The 16,828-nt window shown below is 46.4% G+C and overlaps 1 protein-coding gene across 4 annotated transcripts in view; it reads left to right on the top strand.

The window, feature by feature from the left end:
* Positions 1–16,828, top strand: part of LOC106649871 (IQ motif and SEC7 domain-containing protein 1) — an 83,884-nt gene that overhangs the window by 38,477 nt on the left and 28,579 nt on the right. Inside the window, exon 1 of one of the 4 annotated variants that reach the window (XM_014367568.2) lies at positions 4,953–5,088. The exons of the other annotated variants lie outside the window; for them this stretch is intronic. The gene's annotated coding sequence lies outside the window, so the exon portion shown is untranslated. Of the gene's footprint in view, positions 1–4,952; positions 5,089–16,828 lie in introns of those variants that run through there. 4 annotated transcript variants of the gene reach the window in all.

The following is a 16,828-nucleotide window of genomic DNA, read 5'->3' as shown; positions in this document are numbered from 1 at the left end:
GAGCGGTACTATATAGAGTCGGGCGTGTTGCTGCGTTAATTGACCGATTGTGCAATCCTTGCTCGAGTCGAGAGCTACATAGCGACCAAGTTCTCTATATAAGTAAGATGAATTATCACCGCCACTGCCTGCCATAACAATTGCCGGCGCGAGAGTGAGACGTCGATGTGGAGTGCTATTGACGATCATAAGAGTTGGCATGAAAGGTCCCAGTTGCTGCTCAACCAATTTTCCATCTTAGCAGTCGTTAACTCGACCATTAATTCAATCAATCGTTAAAGTCTCATATAGAATATTGTATTACAGTAACTTATAATAATTGCCGAGCGATACTCGCGTACGGACTTTAATGATATTGACACTGGCTAGTTTAGGATGTGTACATTAATTTTTGCTTTATTATCGAGCCACCGCTTCTCTACGTTTATATAGGCATGCATCCACTTGGTCAGCATGGCTTAATGTTTGAAAACGCAAAAAAATTTCACATAATTAAACCCGTTGCGTATACGTCGAGGAAAGTCGTTCGATAAATAGATTCCGTAATTACGCATACGCCTATTTCTGGTTTAGTTCTCGGCAAAGTACAGCCTATTAAAACATTAACTTGTTTATACACTCATTAAAAAGGCGTTAAACTACGGCAATAGCAAACTTTTGATGGAACATTTGTAAGCTTAAACACTATTTGGCTCTTGCTGAGTAATGAAAAATTTATTCTCCAACAAAAGGCTGAAATTTTTTTTGTGCATATAGCTCACGGTAGACTGGCGAACTATTACTCTTAGTTTTAACTCAAAGGTCTATGTTCGTTGCAATAGCAAAACTGCAGTATAGAGATGAGCGAGAAACAGATTGATCTGGCGTCACTCGAGGAGTCGCTCGTTTTTCATTTTGTCACGGCTATATAATTGTGGTGGTATAAAGCATGTGTAAAGGTGCGGCGGAGATTCACCCACATCCTCGCTCGCCTTTGCATAAACTTCACAAGTGCTGCTCATGACATAAGAGATTTTATATACCGAAGCAGCAGCAGCGGAGGATCGTATACGAGTCTCAGGCATGGGGAATTGGCACGCACGAGTGTCGGCGGCGTACGCCTTGTGTCAGCAGAAGCGGCGGCGATCGCTTATTAAATATCCGCTCTCGTAAATGAGTACGCGCGCGCACGCGACGATGTATGGTTCATTCGACTTGCGCGGCTCGAGAACCGATCATTAAAGAAAGTTTCAACACTTTTTCCGCCTGCATCCTGAGAAGCGAATTTATTGCTTTGCCTCATTGTTAAAGTTCAAGCGTACTCGCTATTCCGTTCTCAGCATTTACATTCAATTAGAGAAAATTGATTATTCCTCCGACGAGTTCTGGCGATATCTGTTCTGGCAGCGATACTTTCGATAAATGTGTACGAGGACGATGTAACAAAACTTTTCCTTTCTATCGGAGCGCTGCGTTGTTATTGTCTTGTCATTGGATGGTCAGGCTTGGCTTCGCGGATCCGAAATGTAAGCGCTATATTTTTCCTAGCAGAGACACACAGAGGCTTAACCACACGATCATGCTATTGACTTTGTAAGAAATGATCTCATAGGGTTTTTTTGCGGCGCTCTATTGTTCGCTGGAAGCAATGGTGCAAGAGAGGAATGCAAACGCTCGCGTTTGATGAGAAGCCGATTCGAAAGCGATACACCACTGCTCGATCGTTAATAATGTTTTTTAAACGTGACTCCATCAGGTAGCGTAAAACGTCGAACGGATCAGAATCGGATTTCAATTTAACACGATGATATCATTATAGACCTGCTCTTCCGCAAAAATCAACCATCTCCGTCATAATAGTCAAAGACAACGAACGCGAGTATATTACAGAAAGAAAGCGTTATGACGATTTGCTAGAGTGAATCTGGAAAATTATCATCCTTCGGCGGACAAAATTTGATTAGAAACGAGACACTGTTTCACGAGCGCGAAACAGTTGTGAATAAAATCAGAGAGCGTTAAGCCACGAAGGATGAGACGTTGCAGTTTCAAGTTTATAATACGCACGTGTTACATGGTACTGCCGGCCAAGCAAGTACCGACTGCAAAAAAGAGCCGTATGCACAAGAGTAGTATGTATATGAGTATACTTGGCGCAGAAACAAGAAGGATGAGTCTAAGCAAGCGAGCTGCAGAGGGAAAGCTGCGCATGGAGAGCTTCGGACATACACACATAGAAGCGCAAACTGCACGCAGACGTCGTTTCCGGCAAGACGCGTTAACTCATTCAAATCTAACTTGACTGCGCGCCTTTTCTCTCTCTCTCTCTCTTCCCTCGTCCGATCCGGGCATAAAGTAACTCGCGCAACGGAGCTAGCCGGAACTTTTTCCATCAGCGCCGAGCAGGCGTACGACGCCTAGCTTGTAATAAAAAAATTATAAGCAGCTCATAAAGTCGTTACCGTATCCCTTGGAAAGATCGACTCGACTCGCGCGCGCTTTCTATTTTGTATTCAACTCCCGAGCATAGTTCAGACTTGTTGTATACGTATTCGGCAGCTGCGCCGAGGCGCCTAGTGCAACGACTCGCAATATGGTTAATTTCCTTTTTGCGAGCGCGCCAGACCAAAAACACGGCTCTCTGATGATATTATAGAGAGTCGCGGGCGCGCGAAACATTGGAAAACTTTCGAAAAGTTCATCGATTCGCAGCGAGGAAGAAAATTGTGTCCCGTGGACGCGTAAATGGAGCGATGCTACGCCAGGCTGCGCAGCAGCAGCAGCAGTAGCTGCCTGCACCTCCGTATCGCTATTCGCTCCGAGTCATTCGGAGAAAGCGCAATTTTGCCCCGCAGCTCTAAATCGTCTTCTCATCAATCTCCCGGCCGATGATGATGCGCAGTATGGTATCAAAAGCTTTTGCAGCGTAACGGCGATTACGCCGAGATCCTCTTTAATTTCTTACCGAGACTCTGCGGCGCATCATGCGAAAACAGGACGATGTTAGACAATGTCAGGCCGTGCTGTGTCGAGGCGACGCATGAGCTATCGATCAGGAATGAAAAATGCGATGGAGTTCGTGCCAGTCCTATCAACTACTTGAATGACCCTGTATTTTCTGTCTAATTGGATCCCCAAAAATGTCCATGTTTTGAGCTTTACATGGTCAGCTGGTTGATGCATATACGTATAATAAGCAATTGCGTTAAAACCCATAGGCTTGCTAAACAGCTAAATTTCGATTTCCAATTTTGCTTTTTTTCTTCGCTCTTCGCCCATCGCACCATTATTAATTTTTATGCAATATATAACTCGAGCGAGACGGATGAATTTTCAATGCTACAAAATGCTTAGTATAAAATATTCACGGTTTAAAATTGTTAAACTGCTATTTTTTAAGCGACCCGACATCAGTCCTTTATAAATAGAACCACTTGCACGAGACATGTTTAGCAAATGCAAACTTCGTTACATACACTTAGCAAGTTCGCTGTTGTAGCCGCGAGTATCGTGTCACTCGATGTCTGGCCGCGTATATAATAAATTTGCCCCATTTGCCTTATTAACATATGTAAATTGAAAGACTTTAATTATACAAAAGTCTCGAATTGCAATCTTTCTCTTGCTCAAATATAATTGACCGATAAGGTTCCGAAAATTCACTGATTTATGATGTTATTGTATTTTTATCTTTTTACACTCGTTCACACGAATGTACGACTTATTGGAATTGTAGTTGAGCCTTCGGATGCATAACATGGAATCATGATAATAGTGTAAACAGCGAATGTAAATTAAACCATACCCATCCGGCTCGGATGTACAAGTGTAAGATAGCGTCTTGATTATTATTAATATACTACGCCGACGCGAATGATTGAAATGGAATTACGCAAGCGTAGGCAAATAAAACTTGGCTACCGAGAATAAGGATGATTTAACTATCACCACAGAACCACGCTTGAAACTTCATATTATACAAAGTCGTTGGCGAGACTCGTGTATACAGTCGTCACTACAACGAATTGTGACTTTTAAATAACACTTTCTGGCGAACGACGTGATCGTCGCATTTTTAATATTCAATATTTACTCTAGACACGGAGTTTATTATCATTGCAGACATAATTATTTTGCAGTAATTCAAGTCAAAAAGTAAAATGAGATACTCTATCGAATGTACTTTCTCTATTAAAAAACTATTTATCATGAATAATTCAATAGTCGGAGAGCATCTTTGGACCGACGAGTTGATTAATCGGGTTTTCCACAGCGATGAAATTATAATGGCAGAGTAACGTTAATCTTCGGGAAGGAGCAATAAATCGTTTGACAAATTTTGAAGAAGCCAAATCGTGATATGTCATGGGGAATTTTTGCTATAAAATGGCTATATGGCGCACTGTGGGAGTCGATAAATCCTCATTGTCGATCGCGTCGAAGGAAGCCAATAAATTATTGGCTCGAGCGAGACTGCGAGATGCCGGAGCAGCGCGAACGAGGATGATAATTGATTAGGAAAAGAAGGCATTATGACAAGACGCGCGAAAAGAGAGTCATGAGCAGTCGCAGCTGACGGATATTACACTGAGCGAGTCTGTAATGATGCCTATATAGTAGCTACACGTGCATATCTAAAGGAAAGAAAAGAAGCGAGTCGCGCCGAGAACAAGAGCTAAAGATGCACACGCGGAGTTGGCGAGGCTCGCTCGAGCTCTCGAGTATGAGGAGAGATATATGCGCGCCGCGAGCGCAGCGAAACGTGCCGCGCGCTGCTCGATGTGCGTGTTCGAGTCCCGTGTGCCGACTGCCGACCGCCAAGACCAGCCAACATGGTGGGGCTTTCGCAGCGTTATATACGCGAGCGAGGCATGGAAGTAGTCGTCGCGCAAAGCTAGCGCCAGCGGTAGCGACGTCGGCCAGTCAGCCTGAAAACATCGCGGACTCGAGTGCGCCGCTCAGCCGTTTTGAGCTTCGCACCTATATAGTGCTAAAATCCTCTTGTTATTTACTAGTTTTCTATGTACATATAAGTGCTACGCTTACGCAAACGTGCGCGGATCGGCAGAGATCGGTCGAAACACCGAATCGAAGGCAGTGTCACACACAGTGGGTGCAGTTTTTAAATTCTCAAAGTGCTTTTTTTCAATCGATCAAAGCTCATAAAGCTTTGTAAAGTTGTGATTTGCGAAACAGGAGAGATCGTATTTTACCAGTGCCATTTTTAGTTCTTCATATATAGATATATAGAAAAGCTGTGAAAATTGAAGTTGTTGTAAGAGCTGGTGTGCTTTCTTCAGAAAGAGAGTCACAGTTTTGTTTGCGCGCGACTTTCTATATATAAAAAGTGCCCGACTTTTGCGTGCGATTAGATTTGTATTCGGGAAAAATATGCCCCGACAGCTTGTCATTTGTCACGAGTAGCGCATATACATAATAATAACAACGACCCGTGCACATACACGAAAACACACACGACTCCGTGTTGATCCTACCTTTCTCTCTTGTGCATATACAAGCCTGTGAGCTATTCGATTCGCGCGTGCATTGAACAGCTGTAGAAATTCGCGCTCCAACATTTAGACACGCGTACAGAGCGTTGATTTGTTGTGATTCTTCGTTTCTTTGATCAGCTAGAATCTTATTTATAGATTGGCTCGATGGCTCGTTTGGATTCTCCAAAGCAAACGATTAAATTTCGTAAATGCGAGAGGAACATATGATGAAAATGCGCGATGTACACATACGTGTGCCTTCTTTCTACACGATGCAATGATCAAATGTGCTTTTTATTCTTCTTTTTTTATTTTCGTAACGTTCAACATCAATCAAAATAAATCGATCGAGTCTTTTTATAGATAATTTATAGAAACGATCGGAGCAAGTCGATACGATTTTTATTCACGCGACTTTCACTCGGCGCGCAGAGAGTAGATACGTACGCATCGAGTCAAGTCCTGTATAGAAAACACGAGGCAAAGATTAAAAAAGAACACCTGTGCAAAATGAAGCAACTCCATAAACAAGTGTCACAATCTAAACAATCTAAAGTCATTCCTTTGAGACGCGCGCGAGCGAGTTTGCGCGTTATACAGCGGCAGGCATTATTCGCCCGAGCAGTCGAGTTGTTGCAAAACACTTCCTTTTCAAAGGGACCGAGAGATATAAAAGTGCGACCGCGAGCGGCGATAAGGCCTGACACTCTGACGGCGACAACGAATCATTGTAATATTGAGAAAGAGAAACGTGTCAAGAAAAAGAGAAACAAAATTCAATTATAATAGCTATCGTTCTCGAGCCATTGGCACCGATAGTAAAAGGATCTTTGCGCGCAGGCAAAAGCTCTTTGCTGCCGAGCCAGCTATAGCTATATATACAGCTAGCGAACGAACCAGCGAAGCGAGTGAAAGTGTCGCGCTTTTTCTTGTCGTTTTCTCAGCTCGACTAGCTGCGTATACATTATATAGCTGCGTGCTATGCAGCGGAGCCTCGACAATCTATTCTTCCAACGCGAAAGCATGTGTACACATGCATCCGTCGTCGTCGTCGTCGTACGTGTACGGGACTAGGATAGATTCTGTGTTGTTGCGTCGTCGTCGTAGTGTGTTGATACTCCGAGTACAGCCGGAGAGACGATTCTTTTGGAAAAGGCTCGAACGCTCTTTGATGTCTGCAGCAATTTTATTATTTTTATTTTTTTTCCCGCGCGCTTTGAAGTAGATGCGGTTGTGTTGGCGGCCACAAAGTCGACTAATTTTCTTTTCTATCTAGCATTTCGTATCGCGATTTTTCCGTTTCAAGTGTTGTTTTTATGTATTAATAGTCGTTTCAAACTATTCATTATTTCTTACAAATTCAATAGTAGGAAAAAAAACTCGTAGTACGTCAGTGTTGCGTAATTTTGGTGTAAAATGTTATCGAGACGACGAAATGAAGGAAACCCGATAAAGTTCAAGCTCGATGGTCAACGGTGTAACGTACTGAAAAATCAATACGGAAGTAAACTTGAAAAAAACTTACAACAACGTGCGTATACGTGTTATCGACAAAATTAAAAAACATACAAATTCCACTCGAGGAATAGCCAAGTTTTCAATTAAACAAACACGTTCCTCGAAGACTTCCTCGAATAACTCTGCTGCTCGTCAGTCGTCGTCGTCGTCGTAGCTGTTTTGCGATAAATAATAGCGACGACGAGTACGTTCGCGTGCGAGCGATGACTCACCGTTCGATGACGAGCCGGCAATTTCGCGAGCGCGAGTCCTTGTTCCTCTTTTTCATCTCTGTGCATCGCGCATGGCGCGCACGTGCACAATGCGCTCGCGAGCGAAGAATTTTTATCTTTGGCTCGTGGCACAGGACGACTCCCTCGAAGACTATAGTCGCGTTTAGGTTGGCTCCGTAAGTAAGTCTATATATTTCCAGGAGCGCAGGTATCGGTTTGCAGCGTCCACGGAGGCGCGTACGTGCGTTTGTATACGCTCGCGACGACAACGCGAAGCCAAATACGGTGGCCGGAAGTCCAGTGCGCGATACGAGCGCATATGAGCGTGCGCAAAGACGAGACTTTCTTGCAGTCTTTCCCTTCGGCGACTTCCGTTATAGCGAGAAGGCTTCTAATTGACTTTATGCGCCGACCAACACACTGTATATACACGCAGACTGCGCTGCGCGGCGCACTGGCCATAGGGTACCGCTAAACACTGCGACACTGCTTCCCGGTGCAGAGTCGTAGAGGGGAAATTTTCTTTTCCCTTCTCATGTGAAAGACCCTTTTTCTTATTCCAACGGTCGTGGGCTTCATCTGCCGGGACAGGGTTGTGAAAATCATCGGGAAAAACGCAAAGATACGGCTAAAACAATACTCTTTTTATTTTCTTAACGTTACAAATAGAAGGCTTTCTAATAATACAAATTCATTCTTCCACTCACAATTTTCGGCTCAAATCACTCGTATCTTTTTATATCTTTTGCATACACACTCATACATTTTTCTATAAATATCGGCTCAATTATTCCTGCATTTATTAATCCTTATACGTTCAGTTTTCCGGCTCGAAACTCAGGCTCAAAATCAGGCTCGATTCTCACACATTGGTCGTTTTCGTTTCTCGTCCGCTTCGCCTCGTCTGCGTCCGTACGCCTCGGCAGCTACGCAACAAGAGAGCGAGAGCTCCCCGTTTCTTCTCCTTCCTACCATCCTCGCGCTTCGGCTCCCTACTCCTGCTCCACGACCAACGCGTGCTCTGTGCACTGTTCTACAGTGTCACATACCTCCCCCCTAGGCATGACTTATTGGCCCAATAATTATGACGATTATAACATACATTCGGCTCAAGTTTTCACAATAAATGACAAAACGGCTAGACATTACAATGATTCACAACTTAATACTATATCTTCGAGACTTCTTAGTGCTCCTCTGATGGTGACGGTGGCGGCCCAATCCCGTAGACACTCCTGAAGATGGCTTCTCTGGCTTCCAACGACAGGTTCCGAGTCCCCTCGATCAATGTTACGGCAAAACGCGCTGCTTCGCCAGCGAACGGAGGGACTCCCTGGTGGGGTGCGGCTTCAACTGACAAGGGTGCAACACCATGACTGGAGGGTCGGTTATTACTGGCCGACGGATTCTCTCTTGACTCATGTCGCTCCTCCACGGTGATGGTACGACTATATGTATCGTACTGCCTGGATGCGAGACCCTCATGCCGATACGGGCGACTTGGACTGTATCCAGCTGGTGCTACCCTCGGCATCTGGCGTTGTCTGGCATGATGAGCGTCGCTGCACCGTGGACAATTTGTGACCGAGACACCACGTCTGCCACAGTTGTAGCAATATTGCACTCGGGGTCTCGGGCAAGCGACGGCGTTGTGGCCCTCGATCCAGCAGTTGAAACACGCAAAGTCAGGCGGATCAACTGAGTAGTCAGTACGAATCTGCGTGAGCCCTCCAAATTTTACTCCTCGGAGTCGCACGACAGATCCATCGGTGTGCCGGATGCGAGAAGGCTGGGTGTCTTGATAGCCGTTTGATCTTCGGCTGTTGGAGGCTTCTCGGCGCACTAATTGGCTTGGCCCAAATAACTCTGGAGAAGGTGATCTTGACGGCAGGTGGGCCGAGACATAATCAGATAGCTCGAGGTTTCGGCGGGAATTATTTCTTCGGCTTCCGACCATGCGTATCTCCTCGACGGCATGAGATGGCTCTCCTTGCAGCGGCCTCAATGTCAGAGTTGAATCATCGGCAGACCTGGGTTCCTCTTGCCAATCCATGGCCCGAGCTTCTTCGGTAGGGTCGGCGGATGCCCAGTCAGAGTCGACGGTGTCCTCGTTTACTAGCGGCATCGGCTGGACGAGTTGCACTGGCTTACTGGGTTCCGGTAATTGCGCTTGTTCAGTTGTATTGTTCGGCACGAGTGGTTGGCGTAATGGCTGGGCGTTGTCCGGTGTCTGCATCTCCATTGACTGCTGCAGCGGCTCAGTAATCGCAGTGTCTTCTTCCATCGGAGTCTCAACCGCATTTTTCCGGGCTTCGGCAGCAGCGGCGCATAACTGGCGCGCTGTGATGTCTGTCTCTGACATAGGTGGTTCATCTCTTTGGGATACGCTGCAGCCTTGAATGACACTAGTTGATGAGACGGGCTCAATTTGCTCCGAGGGAACGGTGACGGCTGCCGGCTGAAGGTTCTGATGCATCGCGTTTCTTCGACACATTGCTGCGCCTTCGTACAACTCCGCCAATTTTAAGAACAGCGACGGAGCTCCTGGCTTCATAGACTCTCGAACAACTGCATTCTCGAGATAAAATTGTTCTCGAGCGTTGTATGGTGGTACATAGGTTGAGTCCTCGGCCATGCGCAGCAGCTCGGTCTCCAGCTTGGAGAGTTTCTCCTCGGTTGTCGTTGGGTCAGGTTCGACCCCCTGCAACGCTATATCCGCCTCCATCTCCGCCTCCATCTCTTGCAGTATGCCGGCGAACGTCTCCTCTTGCGTAGCGTCCGGTGTGGCCTCGATCGGCTCCCTTGGCTCAATTGGCTCGATAAGATGATTCTCTTCTGAGACTTCCTGGCTCGGCTCTATAGTGGTAGGCTGCATCTCGTACCTGTATTAAAAAAAACAATTAGTCTGAATTCGTTTTTGTACAGCTACGTTTTTCGATATGTCGCTTCAACTCCGACACATGAACTTTCGGCAGTCTACGGCTCGCACTGTCGAGGGAGAGTAAATTATATACAGTAGGCGATAATTTTTCCGTTATTACGAACGGACCTTCGTATTTTCGATTGAGTTTATGCGCGAATGTCTTCGAGGCATTAGATAACGCGTGAGTACGGCGCCACACTGTATCACCCACGAAAAATTGCACGTCTCGACGGCCGGCGTTATAAATTTTTGCTTGCTTCGCTTGAGCTTTATCGATGTATCGCGCGACTAGATCTTTGAGCGCGTCCAAGCGACGCAATCTATCGGCCCAATCTTCTGGCTTGATACTAATAATTTCTCGCGTGTTCTCCATTTCTCTACGCAAACTTTTTACCGGAGTCGGGTGACGGCCGTAATTAAGAAATGCAGGAGATACTTTCGTCGAGGCTTGAACGGCAGTGTTGACCGCGTGACGGAATTCGTGTATATGTATGTCCCAATCACGATGGTCTTGGCCAACGAATGCTGCGATCATCGTTTTCAGAGTTCGGTTACTCCTTTCAACGACGTTGCTTTGCGGGTGATACGGAGGAGTGGTGACATGTTTCACCCCGTAAACTTGCAAAGTCTCGGCTAAAAGTTTATTTATAAATTCTGTACCATTATCCGACAGGAAGTACAATGGCGCTTCCCATCGGAAAAGGATTAAATCCTCAAAGGCTCGAGCTACCGACTTACCGTCGGCACGGCGTAGCGGCTTTACTTCTATCCACCGAGTGAACAGATCCTGAAACACGACAAGATACTTATTCTGTGAACGGCTCGGCGGAAATTCCATTAAATCGGTGGCTACAATTATCCAAGGTCTCTCGACTACTCGACTACCAATCAGCCCTTGTGGCCCTTGTTGAATAGTCTTGTATTGTTGACATACTTGGCACTGTTGGATATACTTCAACGTGTCATAATAAAACCCCTTCCAATAGTACTCTCTGGCTATGCGGTCGTAAGTCTTGTCTACACCGAGATGTCCACTGGACGGCAGAGAGTGCGCGTCGGCTAAAACACGTTCGCGATATTCGGCTGGTACCACGAGCTTCCATCGCTCTTCTTTATTAGTTATAGGATCGAGTAACGGGTCTCGGCGAAACCGATACAGACAGCCTTCAACAACTTGCCAATTTTGAAATTTCTTCGGCGATTCTTGCACGTCGGCTAACATTTTTAAATACCACGGGTCTTTGACGTCCGAGAACACTTCGGCCAAGGCGGCAAGGCTATCGGTCGGCTCAAACATGCGCGAGAGTGCATCCGGCAAATGCATCAACGCACCTTTACGGTGGACAACTTCAAAGTCCCACTGTTGTAGTTCTAAGGCCCAACGAGCTAAACGGCCGGTAGGATCTTTCAAATTTCTGAGCCACGTCAACGCGCTGTGATCAGTAATTACGGTAAACTTATACCCCTCAATATACGGCCTGAGTTTCTTTATCGACCACAATATGGCGAGACACTCTTTCTCCGATGTACTATAATTCTGCTCGGCAGACGATAAAACTCGGCTTAAATACACGATAGGATGCTCATTTCCGTCATCGTCGGTTTGTACCAACAAGGCTCCAAGCGCGGTCGCGCTGGCATCACATTGAATTATAAAAGGCTTGTCGAAATTCGGCCGGGCTAATACAGGAGCACAAGTTAATGCATTTTTCAATGAAATAAATGCTTCTTGCTGCTCCTCCCCCCATGTCCATAACTGGTCTCGGCGCAATAATCTGAGCAACGGTATTTTTAACTCCGAATCCTGCGATATAAATCGCGAGTACCAGCCTATAATTCCCAAAAAACGACGAAGCTGTTTAACATTTCTTGGCTCTGGATAATTGACTATCGGCTCGAGTTTTTCTGGATCGACGCGCAATCCTTTTTCATCCAAAATATATCCCAAATACGTCACGCTGCAACAACAAAACTCGCATTTACTCTGATTAATGGCTAGTCCGGCCTGGACTAAACGGCTCAATACGCGCTCGATCCATACCACATGTTCGTCGAACTCTTCAGTGACAATAATTATATCGTCCAGGTAATAAAATACGTGTGGCTCGTATTCAGGCCCGAATAAATGATCTACAAGACGGCTAAATGTCATTGGGGCATTGACGAGTCCAAAAGGCATTCGACGAAACTGCCACAAGCCCGACCCTGCGACGGCGAACGCGGTGTATCGTCGGCTCGACTTTTCCATCGGAATCTGATTATATGCGGCTTTAAGATCTATCTTCGATATGTACCGCGCGTTCCGCAATTTATCGAGGACTGAATCGAGGCTTGGCATAGGATACGCGTCTTTTATCGTCTTCTTATTGACCTCTCGAAAATCAATACACATACGATATTCGGCTGAATTTTGTTTTTTCACAAGTACCGGCACGCTACAATAATCGCTCGCTGATCGCTCGATAATACCGTCCTTTTCCCATTTCACGACAATATCTTTGGCAATCTGCCACATACGCGGAGACATGCGACGTAATTTTAACTTTACTGGCTCGTCATCCACAACTCGAATGTGATGCTCAATCAACAGTGTTTCACCGGCCGCGGGGGCATTGTCTAAAACACGGCGCACTGCTTTTTCGACAATCATCTGTTGTTCCGGCTCGAGAACGCTTAGCCCAGCGCACTTCGCGATGACATGCGAGTGATTCTCATCATCATCGTACGAAAAACTGTGCCACGAGCCTTCGTTCGCGCGCCACAACCGACGTTTATAACGGACGTCTACATCAAATTCGATAAAGAAATTCATGCCGAATATCATGTCATGGTNCGGTCGTGGGCTTCATCTGCCGGGACAGGGTTGTGAAAATCATCGGGAAAAACGCAAAGATACGGCTAAAACAATACTCTTTTTATTTTCTTAACGTTACAAATAGAAGGCTTTCTAATAATACAAATTCATTCTTCCACTCACAATTTTCGGCTCAAATCACTCGTATCTTTTTATATCTTTTGCATACACACTCATACATTTTTCTATAAATATCGGCTCAATTATTCCTGCATTTATTAATCCTTATACGTTCAGTTTTCCGGCTCGAAACTCAGGCTCAAAATCAGGCTCGATTCTCACACATTGGTCGTTTTCGTTTCTCGTCCGCTTCGCCTCGTCTGCGTCCGTACGCCTCGGCAGCTACGCAACAAGAGAGCGAGAGCTCCCCGTTTCTTCTCCTTCCTACCATCCTCGCGCTTCGGCTCCCTACTCCTGCTCCACGACCAACGCGTGCTCTGTGCACTGTTCTACAGTGTCACAACACACGGTAATTCAATACTGCCACCTTCTACTTTTTTTCTTCTTATACTTTGCCCGCTTCTATTACTATATGGTGGCCGTTTGACACGCAGAATTATGTATTATTATCCGCGTACTTAACACGGAGGCTACTTTCGTTGTATACAGAGATATACGTTTTGATGTTACAATCTTCTCATCTCGGGCGGCAAACAGGTTGCGCGAGTAAACCGATTTTGGTACTCTGCTCCGCTTTTCGCAGACTCGTTCGCTCGTTTTATGACGATTCAAGGAATAAAAATGATGAAACGCGCGAGAGCAAAACAAAGAGACGCGACGTGAGAGTCGTCGTCGTCGTTGAAGTGCAGCGAGAAATCAGCGAGAGCACGAATTATAATTGACTTCTTTTTTTTGTGTCACTCGCATTTGTCGCGTTGCGACAGCGAAATTCGTAAACAGGATTATGTCAAGGTTCCGGTGCGACGCGTAACGAATTGACCGCGCGCTCTTTCCTTCTTGTTCTCGGCTCGCATCCACGAATTCGATCATTTTTTGCGCGTATCACTGGCGTGCGCTGACTCGGTGATTTTTTGGCACTTTCGATCGGTTACGAAAATCTCCCCAGCAGGCCCAATAACACGCGCCGCACGTATCGACAAGTGAATCGGAAAATATTCAAACGCGAACACGGACGGAGACTCTATACTCGAGCGCTCGATTGCGCATCGAGAGAATAGTAGCAGTGTCAGATGCGTTTGCAAAATAAAAGCTATATTATACGCAAGAGGCCTAAGTGCAGAAACGATGAATTCGCGCGCGACATGAAAGTAGCTTTCACGCGAGAGTATAAATAACAGGTAAGAGAGCCGTAGTTGCCGGGTCGCACTTGTCTAAGCGCAGCTCGAGCTGCTCGGCCTACGATACCTTATACCACTAGTATTGCTGTGCCGCAGCTGCAGCTCGGAGGCTGCGCGCGAACGCTTAATTTATAGGATCCCATCCATCGCGAACTACACGCGGTCTGTGCAGCGGCATTTCGAGGATTACTTTAATTCGCACGGCCCGTGGACTGTGCACAGCGACTCTGTATAGCAGTGGTGGATCGCGCGCCAAAAAGAAACCATCCGTGTGTACTTGTGCGTGCGTTGCATGTATATAGGATGGAACACGGGCTGCATGCGCTACACCATATACGAACGCACTCGCGAGAAAAGACAAACGCAGTGGCGGTACGCGAGCGGACTTTCACAATGAACGATAAAATGACACCGTAATCGAGGACACGAATTATCATATATAATACACGAGAGCTCGCGAGGCTCCGCTCGTGCGTATACATGTGCGCGCATGCGACTCGCGACGAGCGTAAAGCGAGTACGCGAAAAAAGAAAGTTTCGCGAATGCAGCGACATCGTTGACGACGACGAGGAGGAGACCGCGAGGAAAATCACGGAAACGAATTGCTCGAAAGCTCATTTTCGTGGCGTCGTCGTCGTCGTCGTCGTCCTGACCCGCGCGCGCTGCACTCAAAAACGCCCGAGATTTTGTGCAACTTGACTTTTGAGCTTGGACCCGCGTGCGGCACGCGAAAGTTTTTAGAAAGCTAAAAAATCGTCGACGCACTCGTCGTCTTTTGCTGCGCACGCCGCTCGCGAATCGTCGCACCCCTCGGGCTCGATTCGTGCTCCACGGTAGCCCGTTGACTTCGTTAAGTATAGTAGCCGCATCGAATTATCCGTACACGCCGGCACGTGATTCGTCAGCGTGAGAAATTCGAGGATAATCGAGCGCTCCGCGAACTATTGTTATCTCAGCATCCAAAGTCGGGCTCCGAGGGAAAAATTAAAGAGAAAAAAAAAGGAACGAGTCTCGAAGTTATTATTTCGGTTTATTGCGGGCTGGTATACTTATCAGCGCAGTAGCAGCAGCAGCCGTAATGGCCACAGAGCCACTTTCTAGAGCTCGGCAAGAATTAGTTCTATAAATGTTAAAATGTCTCGCGAGTACGCGCGGAGCGGCCTGGTGAGGCCATGCGTTTAGGATAATGGCTCGCTCGCGAAACAGCTATATATCCGCGCGGCGGCGCCTTATTTGACGAAAAATGAGGCAGGCATTGCAAATCGCCGAGATGACTTTCTCGCGCGTGTGTGTTTATACCGATCGCGAGTATGGCTAATTCACTTGACGGAATGTCGAAACTGCGCGAGCGAAGAAAAATGAGCCTGGAGAACTGCATTTTCCGGGCATCGAGCGTCAAAAATAGAGCTAGTTCGAATGTGTTATATATTTATACGATCGCGACGATTGTCAGTTTGAATTCGCACGTACGCGTGCACGGCTATACGTTCTAGTTTTATTATATACGCATATGTATATGTGCCGTGAGAAACGTCCGTTTCAAAATCATAGCAGCTAGTCTCTATTATTTCTCTCTCTTTCTCATACTTGATTTCGTAATTATAAACATTGTTAGCTGGCAAATCTTATACAACACTTTTCTTCTGCGATTGCAATTATTCGTATGCTTACAAGCCGAGCTTCTTATAAAAACCGAAAGTTATCAAAATCTCCGATAAATTCGTTGTACTCGTAGAGACGTATAGTTGATTGAAAATTTCATTTCAATCGATAGGGCAATGTTCACCTCTCGAGCTCGTAGTCCCAAGCTCGACTCGAAGTCTGCACAAACAAGCATTTATTGAAACAATCAAGCGTAAGAAACACGTGAAAGTGGAAACTGAAAAAAAATACCCAAGTCAACATTTTCGCGCGTGTAAGTAGGAACGATCGCGAGCCAATGCGTTGGGTATTTCGTAGTGATTGATTATCATCGATAGCGCGGCGCACATCGATTCTCATTTGAAAAGCTCCAATGCTACGGACGACTCGCGAAGGTTTCTATTGAAAACGAAGCGAGGCCGCCGCGTGCACTTATGCGAGCGAGGAGAATTTACTTATTCATTTTTCGTATCGCTCGCATCGTGAGACCTCATGGTGGTGCACTGCCGCTCGAGAACAAGGCCCGTGGCGTATATATACTTACGGGTGAGCCGCGCAATAGAAAAATGGCGATGCACGATCGCGGCTTTCGGAAATCGCGTGCGCGTAACTCGTTACACGCCACCGGGTCGCCGCAGTTTTACCGAAGCGCGTCGTATCGGTCCGATCGACTTATGCGGCCGTCTGCGGCGCTCTCGACTCAACCGTGTTATCGGAGAGACACACAGGACTTTACGACCTTTTCGTTTGCTTGTCCTCGCGCTTCGCTGCTGCGGAGCTGGCGACGTGAATTAGAAATGCAGCGTGGACGCGTGTTTAGCTTGCGCCTACAATGTGTGTGTGCGTAAACCCATGCATCGCGACTGTCAACTTTTTTATTATTCGAGCCACGCTCGACGATGTACAA

Source organism: Trichogramma pretiosum, unplaced genomic scaffold, assembly GCF_000599845.2.
Source record: "Trichogramma pretiosum strain Unisexual culture from Peru unplaced genomic scaffold, Tpre_2.0 scaffold12, whole genome shotgun sequence".
NCBI lineage: Eukaryota > Metazoa > Arthropoda > Insecta > Hymenoptera > Trichogrammatidae > Trichogramma > Trichogramma pretiosum.
The sequence above is the reverse complement of the archived record's forward strand: the minus strand, read 5'-3'. Positions and strand labels throughout refer to the sequence as shown.